The 13,006-nt window shown below is 37.1% G+C and overlaps 12 non-coding genes across 12 annotated transcripts; all 12 read left to right on the top strand.

Moving 5' to 3' along the window:
* Positions 1–251: 251 nt before the first annotated feature.
* Trnaq-cug (transfer RNA glutamine (anticodon CUG)) lies at positions 252–323 on the top strand. Its single transcript has one exon. It is a non-coding gene; the product is annotated as a tRNA-Gln (tRNA).
* Positions 324–513: 190 nt separating this feature from the next.
* Trnaq-uug (transfer RNA glutamine (anticodon UUG)) lies at positions 514–585 on the top strand. Its single transcript has one exon. It is a non-coding gene; the product is annotated as a tRNA-Gln (tRNA).
* A 767-nt stretch (positions 586–1,352) lies between these two features.
* Positions 1,353–1,424, top strand: Trnaq-cug (transfer RNA glutamine (anticodon CUG)). The gene has a single exon. It is a non-coding gene; the product is annotated as a tRNA-Gln (tRNA).
* A 356-nt stretch (positions 1,425–1,780) lies between these two features.
* Trnaq-uug (transfer RNA glutamine (anticodon UUG)) lies at positions 1,781–1,852 on the top strand. Its single transcript has one exon. It is a non-coding gene; the product is annotated as a tRNA-Gln (tRNA).
* A 762-nt stretch (positions 1,853–2,614) lies between these two features.
* On the top strand, positions 2,615–2,686 carry Trnaq-cug (transfer RNA glutamine (anticodon CUG)). The gene has a single exon. It is a non-coding gene; the product is annotated as a tRNA-Gln (tRNA).
* An 801-nt stretch (positions 2,687–3,487) lies between these two features.
* Positions 3,488–3,559, top strand: Trnaq-uug (transfer RNA glutamine (anticodon UUG)). Its single transcript has one exon. It is a non-coding gene; the product is annotated as a tRNA-Gln (tRNA).
* A 762-nt stretch (positions 3,560–4,321) lies between these two features.
* On the top strand, positions 4,322–4,393 carry Trnaq-cug (transfer RNA glutamine (anticodon CUG)). Its single transcript has one exon. It is a non-coding gene; the product is annotated as a tRNA-Gln (tRNA).
* A 3,795-nt stretch (positions 4,394–8,188) lies between these two features.
* Positions 8,189–8,260, top strand: Trnaq-uug (transfer RNA glutamine (anticodon UUG)). Its single transcript has one exon. It is a non-coding gene; the product is annotated as a tRNA-Gln (tRNA).
* Positions 8,261–9,536: 1,276 nt separating this feature from the next.
* Positions 9,537–9,608, top strand: Trnaq-cug (transfer RNA glutamine (anticodon CUG)). Its single transcript has one exon. It is a non-coding gene; the product is annotated as a tRNA-Gln (tRNA).
* Positions 9,609–9,785: 177 nt separating this feature from the next.
* Trnaq-uug (transfer RNA glutamine (anticodon UUG)) lies at positions 9,786–9,857 on the top strand. The gene has a single exon. It is a non-coding gene; the product is annotated as a tRNA-Gln (tRNA).
* A 782-nt stretch (positions 9,858–10,639) lies between these two features.
* Trnaq-cug (transfer RNA glutamine (anticodon CUG)) lies at positions 10,640–10,708 on the top strand. Its single transcript has one exon. It is a non-coding gene; the product is annotated as a tRNA-Gln (tRNA).
* Positions 10,709–11,755: 1,047 nt separating this feature from the next.
* Positions 11,756–11,827, top strand: Trnaq-cug (transfer RNA glutamine (anticodon CUG)). Its single transcript has one exon. It is a non-coding gene; the product is annotated as a tRNA-Gln (tRNA).
* Positions 11,828–13,006: the final 1,179 nt, after the last annotated feature.

A 13,006-nucleotide genomic window follows, 5' to 3' on the forward strand; every position in this document is an offset into this window, starting at 1 on the left:
ATTATCAACATTGACCAGGTATATCAATTTTTTTTTGGACTAAGCCTTCAGTTTTTCAACAAAAAGGCGTATACTATACCGGGTGGCATAAGTTTCAAACATTTTATTACGACAAACATTTTTAGGTCACCTCTTAAAAATTATTTACATCCGTCAAATGAAAGGGTGAAAAGACATGCGGTCAGCAGTAAACTGCTTTAGACAGAGGCGTTCATTGCTAGAGACATTAGGTTGCTAACTGGTTTTCACCTGGTTCCATGGGGTAATGGTTAGCACTCTGGACTCTGAATCCAGCGATCCGAGTTCAAATCTCGGTGGAACCTAATTCAGATTTTTTAAACAACCCTATGAGATTTTTGAAATTGTCCCGGTGAATTTCTGATGTTTTCCTGCTTTATGACTGCATGGTGGTGTTAGTTGCAATATGTTTAATAGCTGGTTTGTATAATATATAATTTTAGCCCACGGTATGAAGCGTGTCATTGTGCTAGTTTAGCACCGCAAATTGCTTTGGGTTCCATGGTGTAATGGTTAGCACTCTGGACTTTGAATCCAGCGATCCGAGTTCAAATCTCGGTGGAACCTTTGCTTCTTTAAATTTAATTTTTTACCTAAACCTTTTGCACATCCCTAAGAACGGTGTTAGCATGGTCTGGCGGTTGGCTTTAGTATGTTGTCAAATTACATTTGTTTTCAACTATTTGGGTTTTTTCTCCTTTCTTTTCTTTATATTTTCAACACTAACCAGATAATTCATTTTTTGTATCAGTTTTCATTTAATTATCTAACGAACGCTTAATTGTCTGGGTCTGAAGAATGTTTAAGGATTTTATTACAACAAACATTAATAGGCCACCTCCTCATGATTACATCACATCAGTTCGGAAAAAGGGTGAAAGGACACACCTTTCCCTCTTTTATTTGATTTTTGCAATATGCCAACCATTATACTGGGAAATTTCAGAAAATGTCAAGCCATGCAAAGTCTAAACCTATTGCACATCCCTTAAAACACTGTCAGCTTGGTTTCGTGTTTGATTCTAGCATGTTGTCAAATTACATCTATTTTCAATTCCTTTGGCTATTGCTCACTTCTTTTCTTTCTATTATCAACACTGACCAGGTAAATCAATTTTTTTTTATTAAGCTTCAGTTTGCCAACAAAAAGGCGTATACTATACCGGGTGGCATAAGTTTCAAACATTTTATTACTATTAACATTTTAGGTCACCTCTTAAAAATTATTTACATCCGTCAAATGAAAGGGTGAAAAGACATGCGGTCAGCAGTAAACTGCTTTAGACAGAGGCGTTCATTGCTAGAGACATTAGGTTGCTAACTGGTTTTCACCTGGTTCCATGGTGTAATGGTTAGCACTCTGGACTCTGAATCCAGCGATCCGAGTTCAAATCTCGGTGGAACCTAATTCAGATTTTTTTAAACAACCCTATGAGATTTTTGAAATTGTCCCGTGAATTTCTGATGTTTTCCTGCTTGATAACTGCATGGTGGCGTTAGTTGCAATATGTTTAATTGCTGGTTTGTATAATATATAATTTTAGCCCACGGTATGAAACGTGTCATTGTGCTAATTTAGTGTTTTTAGACAACCCTATGAGATTTTTGAAATTGTCTCGTGAATTTCTGATGTTTTTTTTGCTTGATGACTGCATGGTGGTGTTAGTTGCAATATGTTTAATTGCTGGTTTGTATAATATATAATTTTAGCCCACGGTATGAAGCGTGTCATTGTGCTAGTTTAGCACCGCAAATTGCTTTGGGTTCCATGGTGTAATGGTTAGCACTCTGGACTTTGAATCCAGCGATCTGAGTTCAAATCTCGGTGGAACCTTTGCTTCTTTAAATTTAATTTTTTACCTAAACCTTTTGCACATCCCTAAGAACGGTGTTAGCATGGTCTGGCGGTTGGCTTTAGTATGTTGTCAAATTACATTTGTTTTCAACTTTTTGGGTTTTTTCTCCTTTCTTTTCTTTATATTTTCAACACTAACCAGATAATTCATTTTTTGTATCAGTTTTCATTTAATTATCTAACGAGCGCTTAATTGTCTGGGTCTGAAGAATGTTCAATAATTTTATTACAACAAACATTAAATGGCCACCTCCTCATGATTACATCACATCCGTAAGGAAAAAGGGTGAAAGGACACACCTTTCCATTTTTTTTTCCTTTTTTTGCAATATGGCAACCATTATACTGGGGAATTGCTGAAAATGTCAAGCCATGCAAAGTCTAAACCTATTGCACATCCCTTAAAACATTGTCAGCTTGGTATCGCATTTGATTCTAGCATGTTGTCAAATTACATCTATTTTCAATTCTTTTGGCTATTTCTCGCTTCTTTTCTTTATATTGTCAACATTGACCAGGCATATCAATTATTTTTTGATTAAGCTTTCAGTTTTTCAATCTATATCGGGTGGCATAAGTTTCAAACATTATATTACGACAAACATTTTTAGGTCACCTCTTATTTACAGATTATTTACATTCGTAAGGAGAAAGCGTGAAAAGACCTGCGGTCAGCAGTAAACTGCTTTAGACAGAGGCGTTCATTGCTAGAGACATTAGGTTGCTAACTGGTTTTCACCTGGTTCCATGGTGTAATGGTTAGCACTATGGACTCTGAATCCAGCGATCCGAGTTCAAATCTCGGTGGAACCTAATTCAGATTTTTTAAACAACCCTATGAGATTTTTGAAATTGTCCCGGTGAGTTTCTGATGTTTTCCTGCTTTATGACTGCATGGTGGTTTAACCAGGAAGTTAGAGCGGTGATGGTGTATGTCATATGTGTTCTTCAGTTTAGTATTTGGTTTGCACGCAACGACATAATATTTCAAAAAAAAAAACAGGGATTCTGTTGCTAATGTTAAGGCCGCCAAAGGAATAATTAAAACCCGTATTCATGTTGACTTTTTTCGACTAGACAGGCCATCTTTCGAGAAAATCTGGTGTATAAACAAAGTCTTCTGTACATTACGAAATGATAAATTAGTGTATTTATTGAAATGAGCAGCTAATGTGCAATTGTTCTATTCACAAAGCAGTCATCTTTTCTGTGATATTTTATTTTAATTAAGACTGCCTTGAGATTTCAAAAGTTTGTGATAGCCGGGTATTGTGAAATTTTGTGTATTTGATGACAATCTGGGAATAAATTCAACAATTTTCAAAAAAAAAAAATGACTGCATAGTGGTGTTAGTTGCAATATGTTTAATTGCTGGTTTGTATAATATATAATTTTAGCCCACGGTATGAAACGTGTCATTGTGCTAATTTAGTGTTTTTAAACAGCCCTATGAGATTTTTGAAATTGTCTCGTGAATTTCTGATGTTTTTTGCTTGATGACTGCATGGTGGTGTTAGTTGCAATATGTTTAATTGCTGGTTTGTATAATATATAATTTTAGCCCACGGTATGAAGCGTGTCATTGTGCTAGTTTAGCACCGCAAATTGCTTTGGGTTCCATGGTGTAATGGTTAGCACTCTGGACTTTGAATCCAGCGATCTGAGTTCAAATCTCGGTGGAACCTTTGCTTCTTTAAATTTAATTTTTTACCTAAACCTTTTGCACTTCCCTAAGAACGGTGTTAGCATGGTCTGGCGGTTGGCTTTAGTATGTTGTCAAATTACATTTGTTTTCAACTTTTTGGGTTTTTTCTCCTTTCTTTTCTTTATATTTTCAACACTAACCAGATAATTCATTTTTTGTATCAGTTTTCATTTAATTATCTAACGAGCGCTTAATTGTCTGGGTCTGAAGAATGTTCAATAATTTTATTACAACAAACATTAAATGGCCACCTCCTCATGATTACATCACATCTGTAAGGAAAAAGGGTGAAAGGACACACCTTTCCATTTTTTTTTCCTTTTTTTGCAATATGGCAACCATTATACTGGGGAATTGCTGAAAATGTCAAGCCATGCAAAGTCTAAACCTATTGCACATCCCTTAAAACATTGTCAGCTTGGTATCGCATTTGATTCTAGCATGTTGTCAAATTACATCTATTTTCAATTCTTTTGGCTATTTCTCGCTTCTTTTCTTTATATTGTCAACATTGACCAGGCATATCAATTATTTTTTGATTAAGCTTTCAGTTTTTCAATCTATATCGGGTGGCATAAGTTTCAAACATTATATTACGACAAACATTTTTAGGTCACCTCTTATTTACAGATTATTTACATTCGTAAGGAGAAAGCGTGAAAAGACCTGCGGTCAGCAGTAAACTGCTTTAGACAGAGGCGTTCATTGCTAGAGACATTAGGTTGCTAACTGGTTTTCACCTGGTTCCATGGTGTAATGGTTAGCACTATGGACTCTGAATCCAGCGATCCGAGTTCAAATCTCGGTGGAACCTAATTCAGATTTTTTAAACAACCCTATGAGATTTTTGAAATTGTCCCGGTGAGTTTCTGATGTTTTCCTGCTTTATGACTGCATGGTGGTTTAACCAGGAAGTTAGAGCGGTGATGGTGTATGTCATATGTGTTCTTCAGTTTAGTATTTGGTTTGCACGCAACGACATAATATTTCAAAAAAAAAACAGGGATTCTGTTGCTAATGTTAAGGCCGCCAAAGGAATAATTAAAACCCGTATTCATGTTGACTTTTTTCGACTAGACAGGCCATCTTTCGAGAAAATCTGGTGTATAAACAAAGTCTTCTGTACATTACGAAATGATAAATTAGTGTATTTATTGAAATGAGCAGCTAATGTGCAATTGTTCTATTCACAAAGCAGTCATCTTTTCTGTGATATTTTATTTTTATTAAGACTGCCTTGTGATTTCAAAAGTTTGTGATAGCCGGGCATTGTGAAATTTTGTGTATTTGATGACAATCTGGGAATAAATTCAACAATTTTCAAAAAAAATGACTGCATGGTGGTGTTAGATGCAATGGGCAGAATTCATAATGGTGTTTTAAAGTTTACACACGTGTAAAAGCACTAATCATGCCATCATCGCCTATTTAATCTTAGTCGCCGATTCACAAAATGTGATTAAATGACACCCGATCAATATTTAACCACACGCGTCTAAACAACAAAGGAATGTAATGGTCAGTGAGGGGTATGTTTAACTGCTCCGACTAAGTACTTTACATAGGGAATCGCTCTAAGTTTAGTGCAGAACGGTGCTGACATGGATGCCCTAGCAGTGTTAGAGTTTGCTCAGGACGAGGCAGGGGAAGAGATACAGATGCGCCGTGATCATGGGCATGCCGTCAGGGTTTTGGAGAATAGAATAAATCCCTTAGAGAAATATGATGATACAAAATTCATCAGACGTTACAGGATCTTTAAAGAATCGTTTCGTTGGCTGTTGAATTTATTACAAGATGACCTGCTGCCCGCAACCAGGAGGGATCATGCACTAACTCCTCTTCAACAGTTGACAGTTGCATTACGATTCTATGCGAGAGCATCGTTTCAGATGGATGTTGGGGACATGTGTGGAGTGTCACAAGCGTCGTGTTGCAGGGCTATTGATCGTGTCACTGCCGCGATTTGTGCCAGGAAAGGCAGTTTATTCATTTCCCCGACACACTGCAAGAAAGACGAGTAGTTGCACAGGGGTTTTATGAGATTACGCATTTCCCTGGTGTTATTGGCGCTATCGGTGGCTCCCATGTAGCAATTGTAAATCCTGGTGGCAGGGATGCTTTACGGTTTATAAACAGGAAGGGATATTACAGCCTCAACTGTCAGCTTGTGTGTGACCATCAACTTATCTTCACGAACGTTGTTGCCAGATGGTATGGTTCAGCACATGACTCTCGGGTATTTGAGGAGTCGGAACTATTCCGTAAATTCCAGACAGGAGAATGCCAAGGTATTTTGCTTGGGGATCCAGCGTACACGTGTCGCCAAGTCATGCTCACTCCTATTCGCAATCCGATGACACCAGCAGAGATTCGTTACAATACTGCTCAGAGAAGAACAAGGGGAGTGATTGAAAGAGCATTTGGGATTTGGAAGAAAAGATTTCCATGCATTTCCAAGGGAATGCATCTGAGGTGTTCAGTAAGTAAATGCAATGTCAGTCTATTTCACAAAACCACAATAAACGATTTGTCCGCAGAAACTGGTTGGAAATCATTGAAAAAATATTATCCGTTTTTGCTTAATATTTTCCTGAATGAAAGGAGTTCTAAAATTGTTTCAAAGTAGAATCCATTATAATACGGTGGTTTAGTCGGGTGTGAAGTAGAACATTTTCTGACGACACTAAAATAATAACGTTCCCTCACATAAGTCAAAACAAGTATTATAGTTGCAACTGCCTGCTTACATAACCTGGCAAGACGACGACATGATCCTCTGCAAGCCAGACCTGAGCCAGACCTGCCGAGACAAAACCTTGAAGAACCAATTCGACCACTGAACGCGGTTGAAGCGGACTTACGAGGCAACCTATTTCGATAGAGATTCGTTGTGCAACATTTCAATCAGTGAGCAAAACAAAGCAAACAGTTTCTGGACAATGTCTTATTTAATTCAAAGATAGAAATCATTTTACAAATCAATACGCTTGCGTCTAAGTTTTTCTTTGTAGTAATCAGATTTCGCTTCGTAGGCTTTTCGTTTGCATATTGTTGCCTCTTTTTGAAGTTCAATCAACGCCATCTTTGCTTTATATTCCTCTTTTAGGTAAGACAATACTTCAGTCGTCTTCTGCAGTACCGGTCCCGACTCATTACGTGTAGCTGTTGAGGATGTCTTTTTTTTCCTGAAAAGTGCAATAAGGAATACATATGAACAATGTAGATTACAGCAGCTCAAGTGCGAAGTGCAACCCTTTTAGAAACACATCTTACCCAGTTGATATGAGGGTAGGCTTGGATGGTTGGGTATTCTGCGTTATTTCAAGGGCGCCACGACCTTCTAGTTCCTCGTGTTCTTCGGCAGAAGAAATGTTCTCGGAATATTCTCGATTTGCCCTGTAATAGAACAATGATATATATACTTTGATTATTTAAAGAATAAATAACAATGTTTTAAGAAGAAAAACCTGCTATGGTGCCCATTTATTGTTCGGAATTAAACACTTTGGAATATTTTTTCCTTCCTGATTCACCATACAATCTGCTCATAAGGTCCGGTTTACAATGAAAATTATACTGCAGACAGTTCTATGAGGCATACAACCGTTGCTGGATAAGTCAGAAAATAAAAGCTGTAATAATCACTGTACTATCAAGATACCACATTGCGATGAAAAGTTTTGAAATACCTTTCTTGTAAGTCCGCCGTACTAGTCGATGCTGTAATATTAAAATGTCTGTTTGTGTTTGTGCCAATTCTTCAAACATTGGCATTGCATCATCTTCTACATCGTTATGTATTTGCTCCAGATCGCCAAGGTGATTGCCAAGATAGCCATGATTTCAGGGCCAAGTTCACCAACATCAGCCGCTCCACCACCAGTTATGTGCAGATCGATTTTTTTCGCTCGAACCATCCCTTTTGCCTTTGTTTTCATCCTCCTCCACAACTCTCGTAGATCATTCGCAGACGATTTTGGTCGCTCGGGAAAATTAGCAGACATTTCTTTGGAGATTTTCTCCCATGCTGCCTACTTCTTTCTGTTAGCCGATATGTCACAACTCTTATCTTCTACGACAGTGTGGTCGACCTTAATTACCTCAATGAGACCCATTCGCTGCTCATAGGAAAAATTTTCCCCTCTCTTCTTCCCTGACATTTTGGATGAATTGGAAATGCACAGTACATTCAGCGTGGCATCGTCTGTTTAGTGTGACCATATTTCAAACATCACACTGTTGGCGCTGTTTGAGTATGTTTCACTCCCGTTGTCTATTTGTATTATATTTACTTTTATGACGTCTTACACCACGCATACTGTACAGAACAATGAGACGACAGACATTCATTCACAAGTAATCCGCGGACAGCTAAACGGATGATCATCGAAGCTCCTGACTTATCGTTTAGACAGTCGTTTAGCTGTCCGCGGACAATAGTGTTTTATCCTCCGTGTAAAAGATAAGCGCGTTTTAACTGCACACACCTTAAACGACTTTTATGAATTCGGCCCAATATGTTTAATTGCTGGTTTGTATAATATATAATTTTAGCCCACGGTATGAAGCGTGTCATTGTGCTAGTTTAGCACTACAAATTACATTAGGTTCCATGGTGTAATGGTTAGCACTCTGGACTTTGAATCCAGCGATCCGAGTTCAAATCTCGGTGGAACATTTGCTGCTTTAAATTTAATTTTTTAACTAAACCTTTTGCACATCCCCGAAGACAGTGTTAGCATGGTCTGGCGGATGATTTTAGTATGTTGTCAAATAGGCCATCTTTCGAGAAAATCTGGTGTTTAAACAAAGTCTTCTGTACATTAGGGAATGATAAATTAGTGTATTTATTTAAATGAGCAGCTAATGTGCAATTGTTCCATTCACAAAGCAGTCATTTTTTCTGTGATATTTTATTTTTATTAAGACTGCCTTGTGATTTCAAAAGTTTGTGACAGCCGGGTATTGTGAAATCTTGTGTATTTGATGACAATCTGGGAATAAATTCAACAATTTTCAAAAAAAAAAAAATTCCTGGTTTGTATAATATATAATTTTAGCCCACGGTATGAAGCGTGTCATTGTGCTAGTTTAGCAACACAATTCCGTTTAGTTCCATGGTGTAATGGGTAGCACTCTGGACTTTGAATTCAGCGATCTGAGTTCAAATCTCGGTGAAACCTTTGCTTCTTTAAATTTAATTTTTTACCTAAACCTTTTGCACATCCCCAAGGACAGTGTTACCATGGTCTGGCGGTTGGCTTTAGTGTGTTGTCAAATTACATTTGTTTTCAACTATTTGGGTTTTTTCTCCTTTCTTTTCTTTATATTAACACTGACCAGATAATCCATTTTTTGAATCAGTTTTCATTTAATCATCTAACGAGCACTTAATTGTCTGGGTCTGAAGAATGTTCAAAGATTTTATTACGACAAACATTAATAGGCCACCTCCTCATGATTACATCACATCCGTAAGGAAAAAGTGTGGAAGGACACACCTTTCCCTCTTTTTATTTGATTTTTGCAATATGGCAACCATTATACTGGGAAATTTCTGAAAATGTCATGCCATGGAAAGTCTAAACCTATTGCAAATCCCTTAAAACACTGTCAGCTTGGTTTCGTGTTTGATTCTAGCAAGTTGTCAAATTACATCTATTTTCAATTCTTATGGCTATCTCTCGCTTCTTTTCTTTATATTATCAACATTGACCAGGTATATCAATTTTTTTTTTGAACTAAGCTTTCAGTTTGTCAACAAAAAGGCGTATACTATACCGGGTGGCATAAGTTTCAAACAATTTATTACGACTAACATTTTTAGGTCACCTCTTAACGATTATTTACATCCGTAAAAAGAAGGGGTGAAAAGATATGCCGGTCAGCTGTAAACTGCTTTAGACAGAGGCGTTCATTGCTGGAGACATTAGTTTGCTAACTGGTGTTCACCTGGTTCCATGGTGTAATGGTTAGCACTTTGGACTCTGAATCCAGCGATCCGAGTTCAAATCTCGGTGGAACCTAACTTAGTGTTTTTAAACAACCCTATGAGATTTTTGAAATTGTGCTAGTGAATTTCTGATGTTTTCCTGGTTTATGACTGCATGGTGGCGTTAGTTGCAATGTGTTTAATTGCTGGTTTGTATAATATATAATTTTAGCCCACGGTATGAAGCGTATCATTGTGCTAGTTTACATGAGGTTCCATGGTGTAATGGTTAGCACTCTGGACTTTGAATTCAGCGATCCGAGTTCAAATCTCGGTGGAACCTTTGCTTCTTTAAATTTAATTTTTTACCTAAACCTTTTGTACATCCCGAAAGACGGTGTTAGCGTGGTCTGGCGGTTGGCCTTAGTATGTTGTCAAATTACATTTGTTTTCAACTATTTGGGTTTTTTCTCCTTTCTTTTCTGTATATTATTGACACTGACCAGATAATCCATTTTTTTTGTATCAGTTTTCATTTAATCATCTAACGAGCGCTTAATTGTCTGGGTCTGAAGAATGTTTAAGGATTTTATTACAACAAACATTAATAGGCCACCTCCTCATGATTACATCACATCCGTAAGGAAAAACTGTGAAAGGACACACCTTTCCCTCTTTTTATTTAATTTTTGCAATATGGCAACCATTATGCTGGGAAATTTCTGAAAATGTCAAGCCATGCAAAGTCTAAACCTATTGCACATCCCTTAAAACACTGTCAGCTTGGTTTCGTGTTTGATTCTAGCAAGTTGTCAAATTACATCTATTTTCAATTTTTTTGGCTATTGCTCACTTCTTTTCTTTCTATTATCAACATTGACCAGGTATATCAATTTTTTTTATTAAGCTTTCAGTTTGCCAACAAAAAGGCGTATACTATACCGGGTGGCATAAGTTTCAAACATTTTATTACGACAAACAATTTTAGGTCACCTCTTAAAAATTATTTACATCCGTCAAATGAAAGGGTGAAAAGACATGCGGTCAGCAGTAAACTGCTTTAGACAGAGGCGTTCATTGCTAGAGACATTAGGTTGCTAACTGGTTTTCACCTGGTTCCATGGTGTAATGGTGTAATGGTTAGCACTCTGGACTCTGAATCCAGCGATCCGAGTTCAAATCTCGGTGGAACCTAATTTAGTGTTTTTAAACAACCTTATGAGATTTTTGAAATTGTTCCGGTGAATTTCTGATGTTTTCCTGGTTTATGACTGCATGGTGGTGTTAGTTGCAATATGTTTAATTGCTGGTTTGTTTAATATAGAATTTTAGCCCACGGTATGAAGCGTGTCATTGTGCTAGTTTAGCACAAAAAGTTACATGAGGTTCCATGGTGTAATGGTTAGCACTCTGGACTTCGATCTGAGTTCAAATCTCGGTGATCTTAGTTCAAATCTCGGTGAAACCTTTGCTTCTTTAAATTTAATTTTTTACCTAAACCTTTTGCACATCCCCAAGGACAGTGTTACCATGGTCTGGCGGTTGGCTTTAGTGTGTTGTCAAATTACATTTGTTTTCAACTATTTGGGTTTTTTCTCCTTTCTTTTCTTTATATTATCAACACTGACCAGATAATCCATTTTTTTGAATCAGTTTTTATTTAATCATCTAACGAGCACTTAATTGTCTGGGCCTGAAGAATGTTCAAAGATTTTATTACAACAAACATTAATAGGCCACCTCCTCATGATTACATCACATCCGTAAGGAAAAAGGGTGAAAGGACACACCTTTCCCTCTTTTTATTTGATTTTTGCAATATGGCAACCATTATACTGGGAAATTTCTGAAAATGTCATGTTATGCAAAGTCTAAACCTATTGCACATCCCTTAAAACACTGTCAGCTTGGTTTCGTGTTTGATTCTAGCATGTTGTCAAATTACATCTATTTTCAATTTTTTTGGCTATTTCTCGCTTCTTTTCTTTATATTATCAACATTGACCAGGTATATCAAATTTTGTTTTTTTAAGCTTTCAGTTTGTCAACAAAAAGGCGTATACTATACCGGGTGGCATAAGTTTCAAACAATTTATTACGACTAACATTTTTAGGTCACCTCTTAACGATTATTTACATCCGTAAAAAGAAGGGGTGAAAAGATATGCCGGTCAGCAGTAAACTGCTTTAGACAGAGGCATTCATTAATAGAGGCATTAGTTTGCTAACGAGTGTTCACATGGTTCCATGGTGTAATGGTTAGCACTCTGGACTCTGAATCCAGCGATCCGAGTTCAAATCTCGGTGGAACCTAATTCAGATTTTTTAAACAACCTTATGAGATTTTTGAAATTGTCCCGGTGAATTTCTGATGTTTTCCTGGTTTATGACTGAATGGTGGTGTTAGTTGCAATGTGTTTAATTGCTGGTTTGTATAATATATAATTTTAGCCCACGGTATGAAGCGTGTCATTGTGCTAGTTTAGCACAACAAATTACATGAGGTTCCATGGACTAATGGTTAGCACTCTGGACTTTGAATCCAGCGATCCGAGTTCAAATCTCGGTGGAACCTTTGCTTCTTTAAGTCTCATTTTTTACCTAAACCTTTTGTACATCCCGAAAGACGGTGTTAGCGTGGTCTGGCGGTTGGCCTTAGTATGTTGTCAAATTACATTTGTTTTCAACTATTTGGGTTTTTTCTCCTTTCTTTTCTGTATATTATTGACACTGACCAGATAATCCATTTTTTTTGTATCAGTTTTCATTTAATTATCTAACGGGCGCTTAATTGTCTGGGTCTGAAGAATGTTTAAGGATTTTATTACAACAAACATTAATAGGCCACCTCCTCATGATTACATCACATCTGTAAGGAAAAAGTGTGAAAGGACACACCTTTCCCTCTTTTTATTTAATATTTGCAATATGGCAACCATTATACTGGGAAATTTCTGAAAATGTCATGTTATGCAAAGTCTAAACCTATTGCACATCCCTTAAAACACTGTCAGCTTGGTTTCGTGTTTGATTCTAGCAAGTTGTCAAATTACATCTATTTTCTATTGTTTTGGCTATTTCTCGCTTCTTTTTTTTATATTATCAACATTGACCAGGTATATCAATTATTTTTTGACTTAGTTTTGAATCTGTCAGCTAATAGGCGATTAATTGTCTGCGTCGCAACAATTTTTAAAGATTTTTTACGGCAAACATTTTTAGGCCATCTTCTAAAGGTTGGCGAAATTACATGCAGGTAAGCAGGAAACTGCTTTAGACATATGCGGTCATTACTAGGGACATTAGTTTTAGTACGGCTGTGACTATGAAGGTGGTCAGACATGTTTTTGCGAGCTTTGTTGTTTACGAATTGTACATTAACACCAGTGTTTTTGTGGATTTTTACGGAGATTTCTGGACGATAAGGACTGACTTTTGGCCAGATTCTCAAATCGGGTGGAGGGCTAGTGTCCAGGGATACCAGGTATGCCT

This window comes from Liolophura sinensis, chromosome 12 (genome assembly GCF_032854445.1).
Source record: "Liolophura sinensis isolate JHLJ2023 chromosome 12, CUHK_Ljap_v2, whole genome shotgun sequence".
Classification (NCBI taxonomy): domain Eukaryota; kingdom Metazoa; phylum Mollusca; class Polyplacophora; order Chitonida; family Chitonidae; genus Liolophura; species Liolophura sinensis.